Source organism: Gopherus evgoodei, chromosome 14 (assembly GCF_007399415.2).
Source record: "Gopherus evgoodei ecotype Sinaloan lineage chromosome 14, rGopEvg1_v1.p, whole genome shotgun sequence".
NCBI classification, from domain to species: Eukaryota; Metazoa; Chordata; order Testudines; family Testudinidae; genus Gopherus; species Gopherus evgoodei.
This window is the reverse complement of record NC_044335.1, coordinates 10,950,867-10,978,022: the sequence shown is the minus strand read 5'-3', so window position 1 is coordinate 10,978,022 and position 27,156 is coordinate 10,950,867. Positions and strand designations below refer to the sequence as shown.

General features: G+C 42.0%; 1 protein-coding gene across 2 annotated transcripts in view; it reads left to right on the top strand.

Annotated features, from left to right (window-relative positions):
* Positions 1-4,081, top strand: part of EDN3 (endothelin 3) — a 34,774-nt gene extending 30,693 nt beyond the window's left edge. For both annotated transcript variants that reach the window (XM_030533804.1, XM_030533803.1), the window contains one exon: positions 460-4,081. The gene's annotated coding sequence lies outside the window, so the exon portion shown is untranslated. The remainder of the gene's footprint in view (positions 1-459) is intronic.
* The last annotated feature ends 23,075 nt before the right edge of the window (positions 4,082-27,156 follow it).

Here is a 27,156-nt window from a genome sequence, read left to right as displayed (position 1 = left end):
AGAAAATATTTAGAAGCAACAGTAAATCTGGTTTATTGCTGGTTGTGGAAAGGTAAATTTGACCTAGATTCTGATTTCTGTTAACCGTCTCCACCTCCACTCCCCAGTCCACTCTGAATACTAACCTCACTTGACATCAGAATAAGACAAAATGCTTTTAGTTCTGAGGTGGAACGCAGCAGCCAGTGGAACTAGACATGCCAGATCTGGAACTTCATACCTGCAGTTTTCAAGGGAGGTGTTTGGATTAGAAACTCCTGATTTGAATTCATCCTTATGATTTTGTTTGAGAATCAGATATAATTAGATTTTCAAGTGATTCACTTCACCCACAAATAATCTTGGATCCAATTTTGTACCCCCAGTTTTGCCGAGGTCATGGTAAGGCTGGTCTCAAAATCAGGTCCATATACTGCAATATAATCCAGCAAATTTCATTCAAATTTATTTTTTTTAAAGGTTTAGTGTTTGTTTGCTGAAGCTCAGAAGCAAGAATCTAAGCTACAGATCTCCCATGAGATGGACATATTGGAATGCTTCAGGCTGGCTGCCAATAGATAATCGAGCAGTATGCAATGCCTTTATTGCATTGATGTCAGTTTGAGGGCACATGAACCTGTGTGAAGAACTTTGCATCCTTTTATACTTCTCTGACGAGAGTGTCATAAACCATGCAGTACAGGATGAGTATTTGCATGTACCCTGGAGATGCGGGGGAGGGAAAAAGGAGTATTTAAACTTAAGCAACACAAACAGATTCAAGAATGACTTTTTACCTGGTTTTAAAAATAATACAGTAGAAACATACTGTTCCACTTAGTGCTTGCTGCCTGCGTGAAGTAACCAGTTCCAGCTGTATGCAGGCAATTATGATTGGAGAATCTGGTAAATTAGAGAATTGTCTGTATAAGAATTTGCATTATGGATAAACAGAAACTAAATTCGTCTCTTGCTAATAGATGCAAGCCTATTAGCCAATCATCATATTGTAACATTGTTGGCAGATATTTAAAAGTCAGTATCAATGCAGAATAAATATGAATGGTTAATATTTATTTCATTATAAAATATAGCAAGTTAGCAATATACAGTAAGTATTCAATAGGTTACTTAATTAAGGCACAAATTATTTCTGTGCTGGAAATAAACACATCTACAATGAATATCTAGGGATATACACTGTAGTTGATTAATGGAATTCCAATTATCCACCAACAAGAATCTGCTGAGGATGAAACTAAGACTGACAGATACAAAAGCATTATCTAAACTTTATACATTCAAAATAATTTACATCTCTCTCTCCTAATCCCATATGTGCTGTGCCATACATACCCAGTGCATACATTCCTGTTTGCTGATGGTTTTAACCCTTGATTCAAACCACTTTACTGAGCAGTTGAAGGATTGGGGAAATGTCAAGAAAATGGGAACAAGGACAATGTTGGTCCCTGGAAATTTATCATCAAAAGTGATTTCCTCAGCAAGTATGGACTGGACTGTTTTTTTCGGGGAAACAAAAGAACAAGCAAGAGGATGAATAACGCTTCCAAATGTTGCTCTTCGATATGATTTAAAATGTAAACAGAGGAATTTCCTAACTTGTGGCATTACTGATTCCTTTGTTAGACCTTCATACAAATCTTCCTAGGTGAAACTATGAGCAAATGACATTTATCACTTTTATCAGAAGATAGTTGCAGACCAAAACAAAAACTGTAAATTGAATATAACTGAACTTTGAGTTCACAATACAAATGGATATATAGGTTAAACAGTGGCAATAGACATTGAAACAAGAAAGGGTAAGGTCTCTGCCAAAAAATTATATATATATTATATATATGGATATATTTCATAAATAAATTATTAGAGTTATAAAGTGAATATATCTTTCAATTATCACATTTGTATCACTGTTTTTTACTTGCTGGCATGATTTTGTATGTTTATAGAAATGTAGATTATTTATTGTTAAAACACTTCACCTATGGCTTTTTGGTGTGGCTTTTTAAAAATAATATAACAAAGGGAATGTGTGTGTGTGTGCATATGTATATATATTTTAAATAACCAACCTTTTGTTATGAAAGCAATAATGTTCATTTATAACCATTTTTCGGAATACATATGCACAATTAGGAATGTGAGAATTTCCCATCTTCAAGTTCTCCTAATAAGCTGCAAATTAAGTAAAATCAAAATCACAATAAAAAGACCTCTTTGATATAACCATGAATTAAAAAGATTTAATTTAATCTTCTGTCTTTTCCGTGGCTGAATGGATATCTTGGTATAACCCATATCTGGTCTCACTGGAGTTGTTGGACAAATGCAGAAGCACTCAATCCAGGCTAGTTATGAACTCTGTACTCTGCCTCAGCCGGAAGATCCACAGACTTCAGAATTAGGCAATAAAGAGACCCAAGGTGGCTAGCACCCTACTGACTCAATGCTGCTCCACTGGTACTGTTAGCAGGCTCTCTCTGGTACAATGTGGTCAATATATTTGGATTCCTACTATTGTTGCTCCTAGGTGGGAGCTGGTGCAATTTAATTTGGTATCCCTACATGGAGTCTCACCCCTAAGTCCTGCTTGTCTTCTCGACAGTGTTTTTTTCCAAAGATGGAGTGCCAAATTCACTGAGTTCTACGCCATCTTGTAATGACGTAAACTTACACTTGCCTGTCCGAGTTTTGGCACTACACTGGATTTGACCCTGGAGTGTTGGGGGGACTGCTGTGCTTTGGCATCCGGAGAAAATTTACTGGATTTTACATCTGAATGCTCCCCTAAAATAGTTTGCTTTTGGGGTGCCCACCAACATGAGAATATCATTCTACCCAATGTAATGTTGTAATCATTGTGAAAATATCATCAGGGCCTCAAAGTGAAGAAAACAAACATAGTAAGTGAAAGTTATACCGAACCCAGGAGAGGCAAAAAAGCAGAGTCCTGCATGGACCTCTTCTGCTGAATCTTAGCTAATGCAGCCCATGCCCAAACACTAGGCTCACGCAGGCCCTAGAATTATCTGAGTTGGAACTAGAGTTATTCTACTTGAGAAAAGATTAATGGGCTTGACATTCAGTAAATAATAACCTCATGCATTTATAGCAAGTTTCACCCTGAAAGATCCTAAGGCAGTTAGGAAAAAGTTTTCAGAACTGCTTGGCAGCTCTACCTGTTCTAGTTGGGAGCTGCTGGATGGGGAGTCCTTTTGAAGTTGTGCTTACTTCATCTGGGAGCTGAGTTCTTTTGAAAATCTGGCCTTGAGGAAATGACATGTGAAATGAAAATTGCATATCGTGGAAAAGCTGACATGTGTCACTATGTAAGCTAAACTAAGCCTCATAAAATCTGATGGCTAAGGGCATAAAATGATCATTTTGCAGAATTCAACATCACCTCCCTTACTAAATGCTTTTTGTAACACATGGAAATTTATCAGATACATGGTTCATGGATGTGATAAAATCTTATTGAATTATTGTGTGTATGGACAGATAGAATTACTTTTCTGTTGGCTAAAATTATGATGAGCTGAAGTGCTCTTCATTTGCTTTAGAACAATGTGCTGAGTTGGAACTTTGATTTCCTGAAACTATTTATTAAATGCAGAAGAATTGACTTAATTTTCTCCCCAATGATATAATACACCCACTTAACTGACATGATTGACAGTAAACAGACTGAGTGAAGTGCTTTCCAAAGATGCTAAACAAAGGCATATTTCTTGTTATGTCTGGCTGTGTTAATTAAGGACCAGACCCCAGACTTCTTATGCAGGCATGCATGGCAAGACTTCAGTGGGATTTCCACCTTCCTATAGCATACACACTAGCCCCTCTGAGGATTCTGCTGTATTTGAAAAAAGCTGCTTTAAACAATGAGGCTAAAGAAAATGCTGTTAATAAGAACAATGGCCACTTTAACAACACAGAGCCACATCCCTAAACATTCCAGAGTCTTAGAAATGAATTAGCGTCTCATCACAGTTCATTTCTCTCATTGGAGAGGAACGCTGGGGGTAGCTCTACACCAGGGGTCGGCAACCTTTCAGAAGTGGTGTGCTGAGTATTCATTTATTCACTCTAATTTAAGGTTTTGCATGCCGGTAATACATTTTAACGTTTTAGAAGGTCTATAAGTCTATAAACTATTGTTGTATGTAAAGTAAACAAGGTTTTAAAAATGTTAAGAAGCTTCATTTAAAATTAAATAAAATGCAGATCTATCAATTTAGTGCCGTGATTCTTAACTTGGGGTGCACGCACCCCCTGGGGCAGGGCTGGTGCAAGGATATTTTGCGCCCTAGGCAAAACTTCCATCTTGCTCCCCCCCCCACCCCGCATATTGGTTCATTGAGGGGCAAATCCCAACGAGCCTTTATAGACCCTAGGGGCTGCTCCCCAGACCAGGTTCCCCCCCTCCCTGCCCCCTGAACTCCCCTGCAGGGTGCACAGCCCCGCCCCAGACCCCTTTCCAGCCCACCCCTCTGGCCCCTGCCCGAGTCCACTCACTGGCTTTGCCGGGCTTGGGCCACTTCAGCAGCTCGGCAGGGAGGAACCCGCCTTCCGGAGGCACCAGAGAGCCAGAGCGTCCAGCTTGCTGCAGCATCGAGCCCCAGCCATGGAGGAGCCGGGTGGTGCAGGGGGGCAGCAGCCCTGCAAAGGCGGCGGCACTGCTCGCGGGGGCGGTGGCGCCCCCCCTGCCCCTCAGCCAGCAGCGGGCTGAGTGGGGCGGCGGCCTGGACTCAGCTGGTCAGGCACGTGCCAGGCAAAAATCGGCCTTACATTCCACCTTTGGCACGTGTGCCATAGGTTGCCAACCCCTTGTCTACACAGTGAACAGCAAGTGATGACAGAGCTCGGGTCAACAGACTTGGGATGTGCTACAGTACTAAAAATAACTGGGTGGATATTATGGCTCAGGCTGGAGCTCAGGCGCTGAAACTGGGGGGTGAGAATGGGGCTTCCAAGCCCAGCTGCAACATCTCCCCAGCTGTTTTTTGTGCCATAGCCTGACCCCACCAGCCCAAGTCTGTTGCCTTGGAGACTGTTGCTGCTTGGCAGTGTAAATATACCCCCGGTCTCTCATACAAGGATGTAGTTTCAGGACTCCCCTCAGCCATGATTATAGATGGGCACAGTGGTCCCAATTCTGAGACATGTTCTAGTAACCAGGACCTAGACTGATTACCAGCCTGCCACCCCAGGTGTGGATTCCCTTGACAAAAGGGATTCCATGCTGGCAAAGCCCTGTGCTGCCCTTGGTGTATGAGCACAATAGGGAAGAGTTGTTGGGCAGGAGGCAATGTTCCGCGAGCCGGGTATGACTGCAGTGGACTGCTAGATGGCACTATAGCAAATAGTTGGAGGCAGCAAGAAGGCAGACTTATGCCAGGGTCCATGCAAGCCCCCCAGACCAATCCAGAATTTAGTTGCCCAGAGGTGGCATAAAGCACAACTTAACTCAGAACCGGGGCCTGTAAAAGGTGATACCTCTCTAGCACCTCCTGGGAAGGGAGGGCGCTGCTCCTGTCTCAGAGTCCTGGTCTGAGGATGATTGTGTCCAGAGACTTCTCTTTAACCTTTTCCTCTGGGCACAATCACCCTCAGACCAGCTCGTCAAGGCTGGGCAGGTCGTGAAAAGGAGACTCCTTGCTCAGGGCAGGGTGACGTTCTGAAGAGCAGGACTCCCAACTCAGAGCTTCGCAGCCCCTGGAAGGGCCACTTGTACAAAAGCTCCTACTATTCATAATAGATCAACATTTTTCGTAAGTGATATCTGTTTGCTGCTGAACACTGGGAGTTCCAGGGACTCAACACCCTCAAAATTATTTTTAAATATAGCACGGTAAAATGGACATAAGATATACATACTGGGCCAGATTCTGAGCTCAGTACACTAATATAAATTTAGAATGACTAAGATCAGAGTTGGGTCCTGAGCTTTTCATTGAGAAGAAAAGTCCAGGTGAGACAAAACGCGGTGAGCTTTCATTATAAAAATGTTAGTGGTCTGGTCCTAGTCATTAGTGGACAAATTATTACCTCCTTTTTATATTATGGTAATGCCAAGAGGCCCCATTTTTAGACTCCTTTCATACATAATGAAAGACAGTCCTTGAGCCAAAGAGCTCACAGTCTAGGTTGGGGTAGTCAATTATTTTTTTGTCAAGGTCCAAATTTTTTGGTCAGGGTATAGTCAAGGTCCAGACTCCAGAGAAACATTTTTTCATACTGCAACAACAATAATGATAAGTAAATAAAGATTCTGGGGTCTGTTCAAAACATCTGGTGGTCTGGATTTGGCCCGTGGTCCACCTATTGGCTACCCCGAATCCAAGTATCGGATGAGAGACAATTCATGGATACAGACCACACAAGGGAGGACACCATAAGGGTGACGTGACAATGATTCTCATAAGTAGCAGCGGTACCAACACAGCTATTGCTTAGCCACTCATCCCGACGACCACCGTACATCATGCAGGAGAGATGGCTAAGGGTAGAAAATATCGGGTTGCTGCAGGTCAGGGACTGATGAGTGATCAACACAATTTACATGGAGAAGCTTGCAGAACTTGTCCTGTGTAGCTCTGGCCAGTGCTATTCGTGCCTTACTTGCATGAGCCCTAAATCCTCCACTTTATAATAGAAGTAAAACTGATTCTATTACAACACTGTGCAATGATTCATTGCAGCAGGGTAAAAGGCTATCTATATTTAAGACCCCATATTTTCAAAAATGACCTTGATTTTTGGGGAGCCCAGCTTTGGACACCAATGGCTCAGCCCAGCAAAGTCCTGAACACCCCTTGATTCCCACTGGTGGCACTCTGCACCTTCCACCAATGCTCACTTCACCATCTTTCAAAATTGTCTCTCTAGGCGCTGGTTTTCAGAGGCTCTGAGCATGAGCTACTCCAGGGGAAATCAATGGGGCTGTAAGTGCTCAGCTAGGGTGACCAAATGTCCTGATTTTATAGGGACAGTCCCGATATTTGAGGTTTTTTCTTATATAGAAGCCTGTTATCCCTCACTGCCATCCCAATTTTTCGCACTTGCTGTCTGGTCATCCTATGCTCAGCACGCTGGAAAATTAGGTGTCACTTGGGACAATCTGGTCTTGGATGATATAAGGAGAGAAGAATGTTTCCAGATCTAAGCAAGATATATAGGTGATGGGAGTAAGACAATGAAAGCGTAACAGAAGGCTATCATGAGAAAAGGAACAGATTCCAGCCATGGGAACTTTAAACCTTTAAATCCATGCTTGGAAGCCACTGGTATAGTAGTCAGCAAAATTTTAAACAGATGAGATTGAAAACAATGTATACTTTTGTGGCTATAATTTTCAGAAATTATACACTTCTAACCTACTGCAGAGGGGTTTACAGGACAGAGAAACCTCACAGGTTTAAGAGGCTTACAATTCATCAGGAATTTAAACAAAGAATATTGAACCGGTTCTGTTTATAGTACAATGTATCTTGAACTTTATTTAAAAGTATTTCCCCCATAAAATATGGTGAGGGTAGTTTGTGTTTTGTTTTTGTCTCTTGGCTTCCAAGCTTTTCTAAAAGGCTTTGGAACTCATCAAGACAGCAGTGTCTAAACGTACATTCTGAAGGCTGTCTTTGTAATTTGTACAAAGAACGAGGAGTACTTGTGGCACCTTAGAGATTACAAATTTATTTGACATAAAACCACTTCATCGGATGAATGCAGTGGAAAATACAGTAGGAAGATATATATACACAGAGGACATGAAAAAATAGATGTTGCCATACTAACTATAATGAGAGTAATCAGTTAAGGTGGGCTATTATCAGCACGAGAAATAAACTTTTGTAGTGATAATCAGGATGGCCCATTTCCAACAGTTGACAAGAAGGTCTGAAGAGGGTTTTAGCCCACAAAAGCTTATGCTCAAATAAATGTGTTAGGCCATGGCTACACTGACACCTTACAGTGCTGCAACTTTCATGCTCAGGGGTGTGAAAAAAACACCCCCCTGAGCACTGCAAGCTACAGTGCTGTAAAGCCTCAGTGTAATTAGTGCCGCAGCGCTGGGAGCACAGCTCTCTCCCGTAAGGGATGTGGTTTACGTGCAGCGCTGGGAGAGCTCTCTCCCAGCGCTGGCACTGTGACCACACTCGAAACTAGCGCTTTGAAGTGCAAGTGTAGCCATACCCTAAGTCTCTAAGGTGCCACAAGTACTCCTGTTCTTTTTGCTGATACAGACTAACACAGCTGCTACTTTGAAATTTGTAATTTGTGCTGACTTACTCATCCTGAAGGATAGTAGCTCTCATGAGAGGGAAATGGGGGCTAGCCTGGGCCAACAAGACCAATGTTCCATTCTCTGCTCTGCCACAGATTTCCTGTGTGATCTTATGCAAGTTACTTAGGGCTAGATTTTTAAACTGGTTAGGCTGCTAGGCATTTTTGAAATCCCATTATGCACTTCTCTGCATCTTTAGACTCCTAAATATCTTTAATAATCTGCCTCAATTTTCCATTTGCATAACAGGGATAGTAACTTCCTTTACCTCACAGGGGTGTTGTGAGAATAACTCCATTAAAAGTAGTAAGGAGCTCAGACACTATGGGAACAGTGGGCTTTTTAAGTGGGTGGTTAGTTAGGCTTCAGTATAGACTTGCCATATGCTACCATGTGATATTTAATAATGGACATAATGAGCCAGATACTCAGAATGAACTGGCAGAGCTCTGATGACTTCAGTGGAGTTATGGCACTTTACAAGAGCTGAGGATCTGACCTAATAGCTTTCAGATGAGCAGAAGTCTTTGCAATTTGCCATTTATCTGGAGTTCTGTGTTCTACCACTCATTTCCCCTATTACTGTATGTACTAACCATGTGGAAACAGTCACTTTGGCACTTTAAAATGACAGCACATTAAATAATATTTTAATGCTGGACTATTTGGGGATCATACAGTTTTATCTGAATGGTAGAACCAGAGCATATAAAATGACGACTGCTGTGTTAGTAGACATCAAATGACCATTTACTAGCTAACCGCTTCTTTTAAAGCTGTGCTTTGAGAATCAGATCCAACTTCTGTTCAAGTCAATGAGAGCTGGATGAGGCTTAAAGCAGGAGTAATTACATCCTAATTACTTAGAAGTCTGACTTCTTCTATTGTGTTCAACAACGTTACTCGCATTAAGCAATAATATATGGATTCTTTTCAGTAGAATTTGTTTTGATTTTGTTAGCTCGTATTAGATTTGCAAACAGCAATACTGGAAGATTTGATTTAACTTTTTCCCCCACAAACACTTGGCTAAACAATGTTAAAATGTCAGTTGTTTCTCAAAGAATAAAAACAAAATAAGACAGCACATGAGAGAGAAATAATGCATACAAGAAAGGATGAAAGGAAAGAAACTGTTTAAGATGAAACCAGCATTTTAAAATTAAACTCTCAGCTCCATATGCAAAATAGAGCAAAATGCTGCAGCTACAAAATGGTGTGTATCTGTTTCTTAAAATATCTTTAGAGTGATGTTTTTCTGGGCAATATATATTGTTGCAATATAGAGTTGCTAGGTTGAATGAAGTCAACAGCCTATCAGCCCTTTGCAGTGTTGTAGACCAGTGGTTCTGAGCCAGGGGAACATGTACTCCTGGGGCTACGCAAAGGTCTTCTGGGGGTACTTCAACTCATCTAGGTATTTGCTTAGTTTTAGAACAGGTTACATAAAAAGCACCAGTGAAGTCAGTACAAACTAAAACTTCATACATACGATACTCATTTATATTGCTCTATACACTATACACTGAAATGTAAGTACAATATTTATATTCCAGTTGATTTATTTTATAATTGTATGGTAAAAACGAGACAGTCAGCAATTTTTCGGTAATAGCGTGCTGTGAAACTTTTGTATTTATGTCTCATTTTATAAGAAAATAGTTTTCAGTGAGTGAAATCTGTGGGTACGCAAGACAAATCAGACTCCTGAAAGGGATACAGTAGTGTGGAAAGATTGAGAACCACCACTGCAGACAAAGTAAACTGGGTCTGGCCTAGCATTATAGCAAACCATAGGAAAATGGGAACATAACATGGAAAGTGGTTCTATGGTAGGCTGGGGTCTTCTATGTACCGGGGGGGGGGGGAAGGGGGTCTGGGCACATATGAGCAGATTAACAAAGGGATTTAGGTGCCTAAGCTGCAGATGGATGCCTAGATGGATTTTCAAAAGCACCTAAGTGAGTAAGACACTGAACTCCCATTGAAATTGATAGGAGGTTGGCATCTAACCCAATTTAGGTACTTTTGAAAATCCCACTAGGTGTCTAGCTGGATCTTTAAGTTCATAAATATCTTTGAAAATCTGGCCCCCAATTCCCATTCAGTGGGAGTTAGGGCCCACATAAGCCAAATGCACCTCTGTAGTTGCACATAAACCCTCAAAATAAGGCTTACTTGCCACTTAGGAAAAGTTCAGAGTTCAGGGCTTATGGCTTCTCTACGTTGCAGGCAGTAAAAGCAGACATGATCATCAACACTTGACCAGGAGTGCTAATGACATCCCACCCAGTAGATGGCAGTATTTGGGGAAGAGAGACAAACCATATTATTATATAAGCAATCACAAATAAAAGCAGAGGGACTTTGCATAAATGGTTATGCCTAGTGTCCCTAGAGGGCTTTAAAGTCATCTTTCATGTGATGACATGTTCACACGAGCTTACTTAAATTAGAGGCAATCATTGCCTTATCATTTGCAAGAGCTCCAGAGTTCCTGCTCCTGAAGTACCTATCTGTGAGAAAGAGAACACCAATGAGTGGTAGTATGAGTCAAACCAGAAGTTGCCACTGAACTGGGACTTCTCATGATGCCGTTCCTAGTTACTTGACACACTTGCTCCAATTAAGGTGACCACCAATCCTTAATTGGGCGAGAGAGTCCCGAAATGTAGATTTCAAGTCCCGGTCCCAGACTGAAAGACTCCGAGACAACATTTGTCCTGGATTCTCCTCAACACAATTTATATTTACTGCTTAGCAACGGTCAAACCATAGCAACAACAGTGCCATGCAAAGCCTTGCTACTACTGCATCATTCACAGTGCTTACACAGCCACAGAATGACTGACACATGGTGTAGCCAATCTAAGATATAACTTATCGTCCCACTATCATGTGACTTGTAACACTTCTCACATGTTCCCAAATGGCTAAAACTAATCGGCTTTGGTGATGCAGTTCAGTGAAGAATCGGACACATTGGTAAGTTGATATTTAATTTTTAATTGCCATTATTAGCATCTTGGGACTGTATTTGGGGCAGGCAGCTAACCTCTCCTTCCACCATGGCGACACTATTTTTTAGCATGCTAGCTCAATCAGCACTAGTGCAAGTGTGTCTTCTTGAGAGGGAGTCGTACCCTGAGACTGAAGGGTAGACATACCCTCAGGCAGGCACACACTACTGCTGCTATTTTGTTTTGTAGGATCCAGATTTTCAGAATTGCAGAAGAGCAACTGTAAGTGTAAACAAATGTGCCCGTGCCATTACCACAGTTATAAATGTGGTCATCACAACGAGCATGCATATGGACCGCTAGATGTCTGATTAAATGTGTGCACAGACCTGGTAAAGGCATGCGCAGACCAGACAAGCCTTTTTGAGGGCACTGTTCTGAAAACCTGGATCTTGGGTGCTTCTGATGGAGAGTATCCTAGAAAAAAAATGGATCAGAAGAAGTATCTAATGTGGTAGTGTTAAATGCTGACCTGCATCTGGCTGAGGAAACCAGAGATGCCTGTGGAAGTGGAACCCTGTGTAGTTACTGTTGATAACTCTTGCTGTCAGTGTGAAGCCGAGCTGTGTTACTAAGTAAATAGCCGATGGCAGCAGCAGCTTCCAGAGTTGACACACCACCTAGCCATGAAAAACGCCAGAAGGAAATGCGTGAAGAATGTTAATGGTCATCGTGTTCAGGTAGCATTATCTCAATTGTGTGCTAGTTATCCTGCAGTGAGGTGACATCTGTATCCAGCATGTCGAGGCAGAACTGCGTCGCTGTCCAGGCAGAGTTGGTTTCCCCAGTGCAAATCAGAGGGGCATCCAAGAAAGCCCAACACATCCCATTTATTAACCCACTGCTCCAGCAAGCTCGATTTTAGAATTAAAGCCTAAATTGAATCAAAGGGTTTTATTTGCAGCATTTGTTTATAGAAAATTGATAACAGTCTGCAACAAAGGATCTCACAGATACACCAATTCCCCATTTGTTCTAAATTACAATAAATAAAATGGAAGCAAATAACAAAAAACAAACCCTAACCTAAATAACAACAAAACATCCAGCAACAAACTCATTTCCTTAGGACATATTTAATTCATTTCTTTCTCTCTCATTTATCAAATGGTCTAACATTTGTTTCTTTCTGATGTTTCAGTTATCAGACTCTTCATGGTCTAATGTGAAACAGCCCCTGGTATAAATGAGATGCCCTTGTTTTTGAACCATGAAACTGAGCTAGCTGCTCATCTGATCTTAATTGTTCTTGCTGACTTTCTTGTGTGAAGGAGATTGAAATAAATTGCAGTAACCTAAGGTTACAGTTCTCCTGCCTGTCTGGTTGCATGGCTTGCTGGTGTACCAAAGAGAGGAGAAGAACTGATACCCTGGCCCAACAAGTTTATAGTCTTAGGTCTGGTCTTCACTGAGGGCGGAAGGGAGGGGGAAATTGATCTAAGTTATGCAACTTCAGCTACATGAATAACGTAGCTGAAGTCGACGTACTTGTATCTATTTACCACAGTGTCTTCACTGCAGTAAGTCAACTGCTGACACTCCCCCGTTGACTCCGCCTGCGCCTCTCACTCCGGTGGAGTACTGGAGTTGACCGGAGAGCGCTCACCGGTCGATTTATCGCGTCTTCACTAGACTCAATAAATCGACCCCTGCTAGATCGATCGCTCCGGAGGTAAGTGTAGACATGCCATAAGGGGTCAACCCTGCAAGTGCTAGGCACTCCAAGGTGGAGTAGCCCCCTCGCTTTAGTGAGGATGCTCAGCTCTTTGCAGGATCACGCCCAGCTAGACAGACAGCAATTCATGCACCATAGACCGACCAGGATCGTAGTCCTATCCTGGAATTTAATGTGAATCTTTAATACTTTCAAATCACCCTTCTCTAGCTAAAAGCGGAACTAAAAAGGTGAAGGTTTGGGCAGGCAACCCATTGTGAGTGTGTGGCATTGGGGTGTGTGTGGAGGTGGAATGATTAAAGTGGAGGAGTGTGCCTAATCAGCAACTTCAGCATAGATAGCAGAAGTGGGGGAAAAAGGGTCAGACAATATACTTACTGAAGAGCGCCAAGAAGATCAGGGCCAGCTGGCTCTCTCTCAAGACACTGAAGGTGAAACTAGGGAGTAGACTTCAGTTTCCTGAATATATTGCCCAGAAGTCAACAAAAAGACAGTAAAGGGGCCAGGTCTCTACTGAGCAGCGTGAAAGCCGTGAAGGGAGAAACAGTGACTCAGTCCTGACTCTGGCCTGAGCCCTGGCTTGCTGAAAGGGTTGTGAACTTAGAACTTTTTGCTGACTCAGAGCAGTGCCCGGTGGGGGTTGAAAAATTAAACTCAGTTGAGATTCAATGCCAAAAGCCTCCTGAATCACGCACGCCTGTGAATGCACAGATCCTGAACAAGATAAAAGCATTACAGGCTTTTGTATCTGTATTTTATTTCCAATGGGTCCACCCCAGAAGGGAAGTTTGTTAATGCCACAGGAATAAAGCCAGAATTCAACACCTTCTGGTGTCAATTTATCAAGTCATGGGTCAACTGCGGGTCAAGCTGTGCACTATTTTAAAGGTGCTGCCAATTACATGCCAGACCAAACTGAGGCGTTTCCATTCTTACATTTAAAAATCTTTTCTTACACAAGTCTGATCACAAGTTAATAAACGATTCAATGCTAAAATCCCTTAACAAGATACTAAGGTCCTTCTGTTTATATTCAGTCGTTAGCCAGGTAAAGATCCTATGGGACATAAGGATTTGGCTCTATATTTAGGCAGTGAGGAATGGGAGATAAGAGACTTAGGAGAGGCCATGGATCTGGTGCTAAGTCAGGCTTGCAAAGGGGATTTAAAGGTGCTTTCAGAAAGCAGCACAGGATTCCCCAGTGGAAAGGAATCCTCAGCGGGTTTGGCCCAGTTAGATCATAGGAGTATACCAAGGACTGGGGGACAATATCTCCAGAGTTATAATCCTGGTTCTTCCACTGACTCACTGTAGGGTCTTGAGGAAGTCATTTAGTCTTTCTGAGCATAAGTTTCCTCACCTGTTAAATGGTATAATACCTACCTAACTACCACAGGGGCAGGGCCAGACTAAGGTAATTTGGGGCTCTAGGTGCATGCCACATAAGGCCCCATGGCCTTACCTCTGTGCCTTGCCTCAGCTCATTTGCCACTTAATGGCTCCACCCTTTATTGGTGCGGCAGTGGCACAGGATACTCATGCCAGAGCTGTTTTCTGGGGGAACTGTACAGTTCCTCTTTCCCCCACATCCATCAATCAACCACCACTTTGTGTTTTCAGGCAGACGGGGGTCTGTTCTCGAGGTGAAAGCCCTCAGCCTTCTCCCTGCTGAGGGCTCTGTATGGAGAAAATCCTCCCAACACCACTATAAAAGACCTAAAATGGGGTGGCAGCGGGGAGGACGACACTCATAGACCTGTGCTGGATTGGCATTGGTGGAGTGCCCAAAGCAGCTGGTTTCATATATAGGATGTATGGAGCAGTTCACACCTCTTGGAGGAATTGTTTCAGGCTCTCTGCACACTCAAGTGCTGGTTACACTTGGATCACATTCTGAAGCATTTCTTTACTACAATGAATGCTAGAAACTTGTTATAGTATGAAACCTGATATTTTGGTCTCATCATGTGAATCCAGGAACAGGGGCCCTAGACACTGGCTGAACGAGACCCGAAGAAGATTGTGGCAGGGCATAATTAGTTACTGTTCAGTACTCTGCAGATGTAAAGAACTATTTAATTATTATTTCAAAAGCAACTCTGCTGAATCTTGACTGCTGTTTCACCTTTACTGCCTCATAGCAATCCTGGACACAACTTGGGATCTTATTCCAAGGTAGAATCAATCATTGTTGAAAAACACCCGAAAGCTAACTAATTAAGACATCTGGGTTGTTTTTTTTAGGGGTACCAAGTCCCTGTCAGCCATTCAAGTCAATGTGCTGAAGCAATGCAAGCCTTAAAAAAACAATTTGAATCAGCATGGTATGGAGAGGTTAAAACAAGAGCCTATCAAATATTACCTGATTAAATAGACTAATACTTATGACCTTGTGAGAGGAAGGACAAAATGATTATTTTGGTGTATCTAGATACTGTAGAAAAGAAAGAACAGTGGGTGATATTGGTTTCTGAGAAATGGCAGGTCACTCTAAATTATGGGAGGAAGTTAACGGTCAAGTTACCATGTCAAAACCCAAGAGTATCAAAGCACCTCTACCTCTTGTAAAGGACCAGTAATAGACCACGTCACTTTCACTAGCTGACCATCCACTCTGCTTGCTTTAGAGCAGCTTAACAATGAATTAATTAAAAAACAACAAAGAATGGCTAAAAGGTCCAGCTGACAGGGTGGTCATCAAGTCTTCAGCTGAATTTAATTTATATGAAGGTCAAAATTTCTACAGCACTTAATGCCACACAAATCAACAAGTTTAATACTGAATAGCAGGCAGAAAACAGCCAGACTCCAGGCAGATTTACCCCTATGCAAACCCCTAGGATGGGGGAGGAGCAGAGCTTAGCCACAATATTTAGCAAGTCATGTTTATGTGGATTTTGGAAAGTTAACTTATTTATATTTACTATTAGTACATACCAAAAATGCACCTCTCTTAGTCTCTAGGCATCTTTGCCAAAAATGAAAAGATACAATCAAACACAAAAATAAACCCAACATCTGCTGCTCACCCTCAAGCCAAAATCCAACCCCCATCACAGGAAACTGTAGCTCTTGTGAAAGATTCTAGAGATTGTTCTCAGAAACCCTCTGTGCTCGGAACACCTAGATTATAAACATTGCAAGATTCCCAATATTCTGTCACCAAAGTGTGCCACACAACAAAAACACTTCACATGAGACTGTAGTCCTGTTTCCACAACCCATTCAGTCCGGGGCCTTTTTGCTGAGACCACCACAACCATCACCAAGAGCAACTGTGCTATTGTTTTTTTCTCTCTCACACTTATGTGCCATAAATTATAGAAAAGTCATCATATGGGAATGATTTGTGTGGTCACCCTGATCTGGATTTGAACCAGTGACTTAGAGGTTAATTGTTCCATGACTGTTCTCCAAAGCAAATCCAGCAAATCCAAACTTTACAGCTTCACTCATTTGTCTTTATGCTCTGGATGCAAGGTGTTTGAGGGCAGAATTTAATCAGAAAATCCAAACTGCAATAAAATCCTAATTAGTACCTTGGGGAGTAAGCACAGAAAAGTAGAAAGGTCAGTTTTTTTATAAAATCTTTGCCATTAAGTGAACACATGTAGCTTCCCTGAGAGGGTTAGAGAATCTAAAGAGAAATGAAATTAGAAGAAAGAGGAATAACCTGGTAAAATTTGAGAATTATGCATTTTCCAAGGCTAAGCCCTGATCCTGCAATCTGCTTTCCTCTTCCTCCCTCTGGGAACATTTCACCCAAGCAAACTCTTTTCCGGTCTGGAATATAGCAGAGGTATCTGACATTAAGACCCTCTAGGAGGAAAATAATAATACCTAGCTGTTATACAGTGCTTTTCATCAGTAGGTCACAAAGTGCTTTACAAAGGAGGTCAATAGCACCAGCCCCATTTTACAGGTGGGGAAACTGAGGCAGAGAAAGGGGCAGTGACTTGCCAGAGGTCACTTAGTAGCAGAGCCAGGAAAAGAGCAGAACTGTTTCCACCCACTCCCTGGCAGCTGGCCTGATTTCCTGTGCCATGGCAGCCGCTCCAGTCCTTCCTCCCACTCTCACGTCCACAAGATATCACAGGGGTGGAAAGGTACATCAGCCGCACCCCCAGTGTTTCCATTGAGGGGGCACTAGCCCCCTTCTGACTCCTGGTTCTGCTGCCTCCACTTTGAAGAATAATAAAATCTGTATATCCACATTCATCTATTAAAAGAACAGATAGAGATGGAGGAAAATTTTTGTCCCAACCACAAATGGTGATTACAAGATCTGAACATAATATGCCTGCAGACACTTCTAAAACATGAGGGTCAGTTTTAGAAAGAGGATTGCACTCTGCCAGAGTGTTTCTGCAAGGACTGGGAACATGGAAGAATTCAGCTGGCAGAGCAAGTGAGCTCTGAGAGAACCACAATCAAGTAGGAAGTAAGACTAACAGCAAATAGAAGAGTGCGGGGAACTCTTCTGCCTGTAATAGTTCAAATGACAGTAGTGTGAATAACAGGGTCTGGGTAACATTATCCCATTGACACTGTTGGAAGTAGCACAAATTTGCACTGTACCGTTTGGAGGGGTTAAGTCTAATTTTGTTTTACAACTGCAATAAAGTGTATTGCAAACCCTTGATACAATAATCATGGGATGTCAGAAGTGAGTCTGTTTTCACATAATCAGAATTAGGGAGGCTCTGGCCTGAATTGCTAGGCTTCTTTCACGTATTCTGATTTATTCTGATTTCTGTTCAGATGAGGGCTGCCAGTCGCAATTAACTCAAGCAATTAATGTAAAATAAATTAACTAGATTAAAAAAATTAGTCATGATTAATCACAGTTTTAATCACACTGATACACAATAACAGAATACTAATTTAAATTTACTATAAATATGTTTGGATTTTTTTACATTCCAATTACAACACAGAATACAAAGTATACAGTGCTTTATATTATTTTTGATTAAATATTTGCACTGTAAAAAATAAAAAAATAGTATTTCTCAATTCACCTCATACAAGTGCTGAAATGTGATCTCTATCGTGAAAGTGCAATTTACAAATATCGAATTATTTTCTTTTACATAACTACAGCCAAAACCAAAACAATGTAAAACTTTAGAGCCTACAAGTCCATTCAGTCCTACTTCCTGTTCAACCAATTAATAAGACAAACAAGTTTGTTTGCATTTATGGGAGATAAAGCTGCCTGCTTCTTATTTACAATGGCACCTAAAAATGAGAACAGGCATTCACGTGGCACTCTTGTGGGCAGTGTTGCAAGGTATTTAGGTGCCAGATATGCTAAACAGTGGTACGCTCTTTCATGCTTCAATTTGCAGATTGCATTATCTTTTTAAAAATCTTGTTTAGAGTGCAAACATTTGTAATCAAAAATAACAACTGTGGCTGTCAATCACAGTTAATACATGTGATTAACTTTTAAAAAATTAACACTTTTTAAAAAACGAGCATTAATTGCACACAAGGGTGCCGTGCTCAGTGAGGTACCCTGCTCCATTGCTGTCTCCTCCTGCACATGGAGCCACCCCTGCCCAAGCTGCTTCAGACCGGGAGCCAGCACAGAGAGGGGATGGAGGTGGGACTAATGTCAGGGTGTCCCCCTCCCCCTGCCCATGTACCCAGTCACCGCTGAGCTGGGGCCGGGGAACACAGCAGGAGCCTGTCTGCTGCTGGCAGCTCAGGAGTGAGTGATGCCACAGCAGCTGCTGATGGCTGAAAAAGCATTCAGGTCCCTAATTAAAGAGACAGCACATCCCCTCTCCCCCCTAACACACACACTTTTGCCAGTAAGGAGCTCAGGATTCGGGCTTGTTACAAGTGATTTTTGGATTTATTTCATGGGAAAAAAAACAGACCTTCCTGGGCAGATTTCCCAAAGAGCTGAGCCTCCAACAGCTCCCACTGAAAGTAATGGCAAAATGGAAGAGTAGAAGCTGTTGGATGCTGAACACTTTTGAAAATCTGTCCTGAAACCTATGTGATTGTTACATGAAATTCTGAGAGACCCTCATACCTGTTTCCATTTGATGGTCATTATAGGTCACACTGTGCCTTTAGGCACAACCATGAGCGAGGGGTGTGGTGTGTAGGCAGTACCACCCAGGAGGCAATGTGACTCAGATGCCCTCAGAAGTACAATTCCTTCCCTCTCTACTTTTCCTTTTCTCCATGGAGATAATTTACATTTCACCGCTATGAGCAACATTTTACTCTGCTCTGCACCAGCTCAGCTGTGCTAGCCAGCGAGTTGGAGGAAAAGGAAGCCTTGGTTCTGCTCATTCCTGTCCATTCTCTGTCCTCTTCTACTGGGAAAGGAGGAAGCACCTACTTTCCTCTGCATGTCTGGACCCAAAAGAGGGGGAAGGATAGCTCAGTTGTTTGAGCATTGGCCTGCTAAATCCAGGGTTGTGAGTTCAATCCTTAAGGGGGGGTCATTTAGGGATTTGGGGTTTGTCCTGCTTTGAGCAGGGGGTTAGACTAGATGATCTCTTGAGGTCCCTTCCAACCATAATAATCCATGCAGCTAGTGCAAGAACATTAAAGAGCTGAGGAGAATTCTTATTGCCCCACAGTCCCATACACAAGCACATCAAGCTCTAAAGAAACTATTAATACACAGGCATCTGATAGCAGCACTTCATTCAGAGCTTCTGCTGCAGCATCATTACCAGAAGGATCACTATCAGTGGTGATAGTTTTAGAGTTGGCATCAAATGCCAACCCAACTAACATATATGGGCTACTAGGAAGAACTAGAAATTGCTCAGTTCAGCTCCCAAGTGCATTTCAATATCCATATTATTCCTAAGCAGTTCTCACTATGAAAACCACAATAATGTTAGAATATGCTCCCTAAGAATCTAATCTTAACCTTAAAAACCTCATTCATCTCTTTTACCTATAATTCACCGGTAGAGCTAGATTTAAAAACATGTTGCATGATTTTGGGGGGTTGAAAAGTGGTCTCAGATCAGAAAGTTTTACCATTTTTTTCAAAATTTTCTGTTCTTTTTTTAAACAAATATAGGAAAAAAAGTCTTTTTTTGGTTTATAATTTTTCCTTCGACCCTCCCCTTTTTCCTCTTTTCACCAGCAAATTGGAAAAAAGAAAAAGTGGGGTGAAGAGGAGAGAAAAAAGGGAGACAAAAGAAAACCTGAAACATTTCAAAAATGAAAATATTTGAAAAAAAGTTTGCAAAATATGTTGAATGAAAAACCATTCCCTTTTGAATCCTGCAGAGTGTAAAGGACTGACATTATCAAAATTTTTCACAAAAAATGTTCTCTTTTTGGAGCCAGTTTTAATCACAAGGAACTTTGACACAGACCCATTTAGCTGCCATGGCAATACATGCTATAGAAATGATCAAAAATAACTAACAAGTAGGATTATGCAAAGTGCACTTTGCAAGTAGCTCCAAGGTAGGTATTTTCCGCTATAATCACTACTATCATATTGATGTTAATTAGCATGTTACAGTAGAACCTCAGAGTTAGGAACACCAGAGTTACGAACTGACCAGTCAACCCACACACCTCCTTTGGAACCAGAAGTAGGCAATCAGGCAGCAGCAGAGACAAAAGACAAACAAAAAACAAATACAGTACAGTACTGTGTTAAATGTATGCTACAAAAAACAATAGGGGAAAGCAGCATTTTTCTTCTGCATAGAAAAGTTTCCAAACTGTATTAAGTCAATGCTCAGTTGTAAACTTTTGAAAGAGCCACATTGTTTTGTTCAAAGTTACGAACATTCCAGAGTTACAAACAACCTCCATTCCCAAAGTGTTCGTAACTCTGAGGTTCCACTGTACTGTGATGCTGGCAAAGCAGGTGCCAGCTCTTGCCAAGGCTGAGCACTGACAAATTCATTGCTGGAAACCAGTCTATTTCACCTGTGTGTTAGCGTGGTTAAGTTGGGTATTGAGCATTTAACAATGTGTTGAGTGTTTAGACTTTACGAAATGCTTGTAAGATGATGCACTCATTAATTTCACTTATATCTTTATCACGTGCTATAAGATTAATATTAAAGTTTTTGCTTTTATAACTGTAAAAATGTTTGTTCTAAACCTGTAAACTTGTCTGCAGGGATTGTCTCCTGCTCATCAAGAAGGCTATCAAAACCACTGTGGGACATCACAAAACAAAGACTTCTTGTTTTCATAGACTCATAGGTCAGAAGGGACCAATCTGATCATCTAGTCTGACCTCCTGCACAAGGCAGGCCACAGAACCCCACCCATCCAATTTTATAACAACCCCTATCCCAGGATCGAGTTATTGAAATCTTCAAAATTGGTTTGAAGACCTCAAGCTGCAGAGAAACCACCAGCAAGCGACCCGTGCCCCACGCTGCAGGGGAAGGCGAAAAACCTCCAGGGCCCCTGCCAATCCGCCCTGGAGGAAAATTCCTTCCCGACCCCAAATATGGCGATCAGCTAAACCCTGAGCATGTGGGCAAGAGTCACCAGCCAGCACCCAAGAAGGAATTCTCTGCAGTAACTCAGTTCCCATGCCATCCAACATCTCCCCGCAGACCATTGAGCAGACCTATCTGGTGGTAATCCAAGATCAATTGCCCAAATTAACAATCCTATCATAACATCCCCTCCATATACTTATCAAGCTTTGTCTTAAAGCCAGGATCCATGAAGAAGCTACCTGCAAAAGGGCTCATCCCATCAGCCTGAATTCTGGAAGAAGGAAATAAAAATGGTTGACAAGAAGATATTTATTCTCTTTTGCTGTTTGGACTCTCACAGGGCTGAGCTATGACACAGAAGCAGAGATCCCCACGGTCAATCTGGGCTAGCCCTAAAAGATACTCAGAGCTGACACATTACTACAGCTCTGCAGAGGTGAAAGTATGCCAGTCCAGTCCAGTATGGTGTACTGGCAAGAGCCAGTATGCCGTGCCAGACTGGACTGGCTTCTATGGCGGTGATTTAAAGGGTCCAGGGCTCCAGCCGCTGCGGGGAGCCCCAGGCCTTTAAATCACCGCCGGAGCTATGGCAGCCAGGCTCAGGTGGGGATTTAAAGGGCCTGCATTGTGCAGGAGGTCAGACTAGATGATCATAATGGTCCCTTCTGACCTTAAAGGCTATGAGTAGTCTATGATGGACTTGACCTCGACTAGCTACACTGAAGTAAACACTACGATGCCTTGGTCTCCACTAGGATTTCAAATTCAGATGGCTCCCTCAAGTTAGCTGTCTCGATATCAACACACATCTTTTTTACAGTGAAAACACTGCCCCAGAGAGTTACTGTATAAATGTCTGTTAATACAATGAACGAAAACACAAATAGCCCGTGTATTATTCTTTGACCTTCAGTAGAGATTGTCTGTGTTCTGCGGCAGCCAATAAAGAAAACATCTGCTATATATCAGTTCAGGGACAATTATTGATTTGGAGTAGGATGCAGATATATTTTTATCCTTATTACCTGTAGGGAGACCTCATGCATCCTGTGTCAGGCCCCAGATTATTAAAGTCTTGAATGTGACTTAAAGGCTGGGCAGACACACTTTGATTTATAGCTTGATTTTTAACCACATGCAGGCGGTGAATTGCTAGTCTTTCACAGAGTTAACTACAGTTGTTTCAGTCATTTCCTTATTTCTGCAGAGAGCCTCAACTGTCTTCCTCACATACCTAGTGACATGTGCCTCCCATATGTACACTAGAGCTCTCTTTCTTTTAGTTTTATTTAAAAGTGATTGCTGCAATATTTTGTTCTGCTCGCACCACTCTCTCAAAAACAGAGCAATAGATCACAGTTACCACGATGTTTTTTTTAAACTGAGGTGTGTATACTGACTTGACTGACGTAAATGATAATGCGAGGAAACATTTAATGTAGTTCAGATATCTCCTCCTAAGTAACGCCTTCTCCTCCCCCCACAAAAAAGAGTGGAACTAACATGATGTTTGCTGCCATCATAGTGTTCACTTTACTTGAGTGTTCTAAGCCTATCTCCACCATGTCTTGGTCTTGTCTATTGAGATTGTAAGCTCTTTGGGGCAGGGACCTGCTACTACTCTGTATTTGTACAGTGCATAACACAAGGGGGCCCACACACATGATCAATAATACACATGATACACACAATACCCATGATCGATGATAATAAAAGATTCTGAACCTCCACATGAAAGTTTGGATGTGAACTTTTCATTCTGGCCAACTTAGATCAGTGCAATGTGCTGAAGCAATCATGCCATTTATAACGACTTACTATTCCTTATAGGTCTCCTATTTGCCAGCTGGTGTCTAGGTTTAAGCCATTAGCATCCAACAGGGCAATCTCTATCTGGCCTTCAATTGCCAAGAAGTGTTAATGCTGCCTGATAACGTGTGCCTTGAAGGCCATTAGCACATCCTTACTGCCATTCAGACAAACACTTTTCATGTAGCTTTTAGCATAATCCCAAGAACAGACCAGAACAAAGTGTGGCTTGGCTACTTGAGAGTTACAGCGCTGGTGGTGGCTTTACAGCGCTGTAACTTACTCCCCGTCCACACTGGCAAGGCACATACAGCGCTGTATCTCCCTGGCTACAGCGCCGGTTGTACTCCACATGGACGAGAGGAATAAAGAGAACAGCGCTGGTGCTGCAGCGCTGGAGTGCCAGTGTAAACAGTGATTAATCTTACTATGCTGTAACTGACCTCTGGAATTTTCCCATAATGCTTTTAACTAAAGAACTCTCTGTTGTGTTGTGATGCCTCTCTTTGTTTTGTTGTGAACTCGTGGCTCCCAGAGCTGCTTATCTAAAAAATAAACACAGCAATTGTTTGCTCGAGCAGAGGCAGGCAGAGAATGTCCACAGCTAGTGTTTGCTTGAGGAGAGAAACAGCATGGCGGGGGGGGGGGCGTCGCGGGGGGAGGGAGTCCCTCGGAGCAGCTGCTTATCTGGTCTGAAGGCTATTTGCATGTAAGAGTGAATGAGGGAGGGGTGGGGGAAGTGGTCGGAATTTGCAAGACAGGTTGCTGACACAGTGTCGGCTCCAAAAATCCACTCTCTCTCTCTCCCCCAGCTCCCTGTCACACTCTACCTCACCCCCCTCTTTTGAAAAGCACGTTGCAGCCACTTGAACGCTGGGATAGCTGCCCATAATGCACCACTCCCAACACCGCTGCAAATGTGGCCACACTGCCGCGCTGGTAGCTGTCAGTGTGGCCACACTGCAGCGCTTTCTCTACACAGCTGTACGAAGACAGCTGTAACTCCCAGCGCTGTACAGCTGCAAGTGTAGCCAAGTGTGGCTGAAAACACTGACAGAGCCTATGTGGTCAGCAAGACACAATGACCCAGGCTCACTGTGGGGTAAAAATAAGTTGGATGTGCAGAGTTGAAAAGATGTTTAATTTTGCTGGTCCAACAATTATCCTGATTGCAAAAAAGGGCCTTATTTGCCATTCAGTTTGATAGCTTTTAAGGGTACTCTCTATAGAACCTTTTATTGGGTTTGTCTCAATTATTGTCCATAGAACTTTATGATAAAGGTTCCCCTTTTCCAGAACTATTTGCTGTAGCCATTCACCTGCTTAGAACATGAAATATTTTGTTCTTCTGATTATTATTATAGGTCATTTACACTCCAGCAACCTCTGAGGTTCCCACCCGGATGAGTCCCCAAGGAGCTGGGGGCTTTACAAACCCAAAAGAGATCGTCTCTTCACAACGAGTTTATAATCTATCATTGTTACTTCGATTTCAGCATCAAAAAGCTGAAATGCCTCATAAATCTCCAAAATTAGGGCCTTATCCTGCATTGTTAAAGTCTTCTGGTTGCCAAGGAAAAGAGGGATGTCACCTTAGACAACCTCAGTTGGCCAAAAGTCTATGAGTCCAGGCCCTGGATTTACCGGCTGGTATGTAATGTTATATTCTCAGGCTACTAGACAGTAAAGCGCCAGTGTTACAAATTGTTAATCTATGTACTTCCATTGAAGTCCCAAGTTTATTTAACTAAAGCTACGGATGTATGTTTGATCTTTGCTGCATTTTCCCTTAAAAAAGTTGCTATTTTTAGGCAGTTTAGGCAAAAGGTATGTGCGCATGCAGATTCCCAAAGTGACTGCAATCTCTCTCTTTGGCTTCTCAGAGACGTAATAAAATTAGTACCACACTTTACACTGAGTGCACAGATTTTTTTTTTAAACGGAGATAAGATCACCACTAGGAGTATTCCAAATGGAAAATGAATAGGAAAAAAAAATGCAATTTTTAAACCTCAGAGTAGACACGCTGGATATTAAGGATTGAAAGAAAATCAAACGACCAACCTTGGACATTTTAAATGGAAACCAGATGACAGGAGTGCCAATTAAAACAAAATAGAAAGTGATTTCTCCAAGTCTGTCTTATCTATTTTTTTTTAAAAAAGGAGAAAAGAGGTTATAATTCATTAAAGTCAATATGTTAACAACTTAAAGGCTACACCATTGTTTAGCTGAAGGCAAATTTGATCATAAATGTACACAGTGTCTCACCACTGTTGTTGAGAAATGTGTCAAATTTGTAACAGTTGTTTAAAGGCATCTTGGAAAAAATGAAAATTATGTTGGAAAAATATTTGCTATTATTTTCCTAGTGCTGGAGATATTTATTCAGTATTAATTAAAATCCCAATAATTACATCAGTATGGTACAAATTGTGCCTTGTATTCTATTAATTGTTTTTCCCACTGGTTGACTATCCCAGAACAACATACCGTACATTTTTAAAAAGGTGCCTGAAGGAAATAATTATTTATGCAAAGACCAGTCGACAGGTTTAGAAATGAAAAGAAAAATATATCGCCATAGAGACAAGGTGGGTGAGGTAATATCTTTTATTGGACCAATTTCTGTTGGTGAGAGAGACAAGAAGTTGATCCAATAAAAGATATTACTTCACTCACCTTGTCTCTGTAATATTGTGGGACCGACACGGCTACAACAACACTGCATAGTACCATATAGTCACTTGACAACATTCAATCTTTGCAGTGGAATTTTCTCCCTTTCTATAACTCCATCTTAAAAATTTACCCTGTATTTATTTTTCAGCAGTATCTCAGTAGTGCCTAGTAACCAGTGGCGATGAGTGCTGCCTTATCCTAAGCAATGTACCTAGCAAGGGACAGCTCTGCTCCAAAAAAGCTTGAATCCTAAACAGACAAGGTAGACAAAGAGCAAGAGAGAAGGAAGTATTATTATCTCCATTTTACAGTAAGAGAAGCTAAGGGAAAAGGAGATATTAAATGACTTGCTCAAGGTCCTTGGCAGAGTTGCTGTAGCTGTAATGGTCCCAGGATATTAGAGAGACAAAAGAGAAGCTTTCAAGCTTACACTGAAGAAAAGCTCTATGTAAATTCAAAAGCCGGTCTCTGATCAATAAAAGCTGGTCCAATAAAAGATATAACCTCACCCACTTTGCCCAAGGTCACACAGAGTCTGTGGCACAGCTGGGAACTGAATTCAGATTTTGAGGCCAATCCAGTGCCTTAACCAGAAGACCATCTTTCTGCTCTGTTTCCCTGTACAACTCTCTTTTAAGTGTATTTATATTGAATTCAAAGACCCCTTTCAGGACCAGCCCCAGGGTTCTGAGCCCTTCCCTTCTGATGTCATGCGAGAGAGAGAGAGAGAGAGAGAGAGAGAGAAAGCCTTTGCAGGAAGGCTTTTAGTCAGGGGCCGATCAAAATGCTTCTTAAAGTCAATGGAAATACATCAGTCAACTTCAGTAGGCAATAGGATAGGCCTCCAGACCCTAATCCAAAACCCACTTGTAGTCTATTGACTGTAATGGACATTGGATGAGGCTCTCATTAGGAAGAGTGGAGTCAAATCCTGATCACTTTACTAACATGACCACAGTGGCACCAATTAAGGGGGTAGTAGGGGACAACTTCCTCCACCCCCCAAAAAAGTTTTTGTGCTTGTTCAAAGTTCCATAGGCTGCAGAGTTGGGGAAGGGCATGACCCTACCACTTGTAAGTAGTGCTCCGGTACTAAATCAATATGGCTGCTGCCAGAGTGGTCAAGAGCATGGCTGCAAGGCTACTGAAATTTGACCAGGCTGCACCTCCAAACAGATGGAGGGGCAGCTGGGCCAAATTTCAGTGAGTGGTTGTGTA